This window comes from Oncorhynchus gorbuscha, linkage group LG03 (assembly GCF_021184085.1).
Source record: "Oncorhynchus gorbuscha isolate QuinsamMale2020 ecotype Even-year linkage group LG03, OgorEven_v1.0, whole genome shotgun sequence".
In the NCBI taxonomy this organism is placed as follows: Eukaryota; Metazoa; Chordata; class Actinopteri; order Salmoniformes; family Salmonidae; genus Oncorhynchus; species Oncorhynchus gorbuscha.
The window spans coordinates 65,036,764-65,036,998 of record NC_060175.1 but is presented as its reverse complement, the minus strand read 5'-3'; positions in this window follow the sequence as shown (position 1 = coordinate 65,036,998).

Below are 235 nucleotides of genomic sequence, written 5' to 3'. Positions count from 1 at the left end.
AGCTGAAGAGACTTGTGCTGGCTTCGGCTACAGTATTTATGGGCGGGAGGGCAAGCGTAGGCTGAAATGGGTGATGTCATACACAGCTGAGCAATTCAAAAAACCTGCAGTAGGTGGGTGCAAGCTGAAACATGGTTTTAGGCAGAAAGATGTGTGTAATAAGAATTTTAGTGGGTGCATATAATTGTCCTATTTCAAAAATGTTCATGTGTGCTATACAGTACGCATGTGTGAA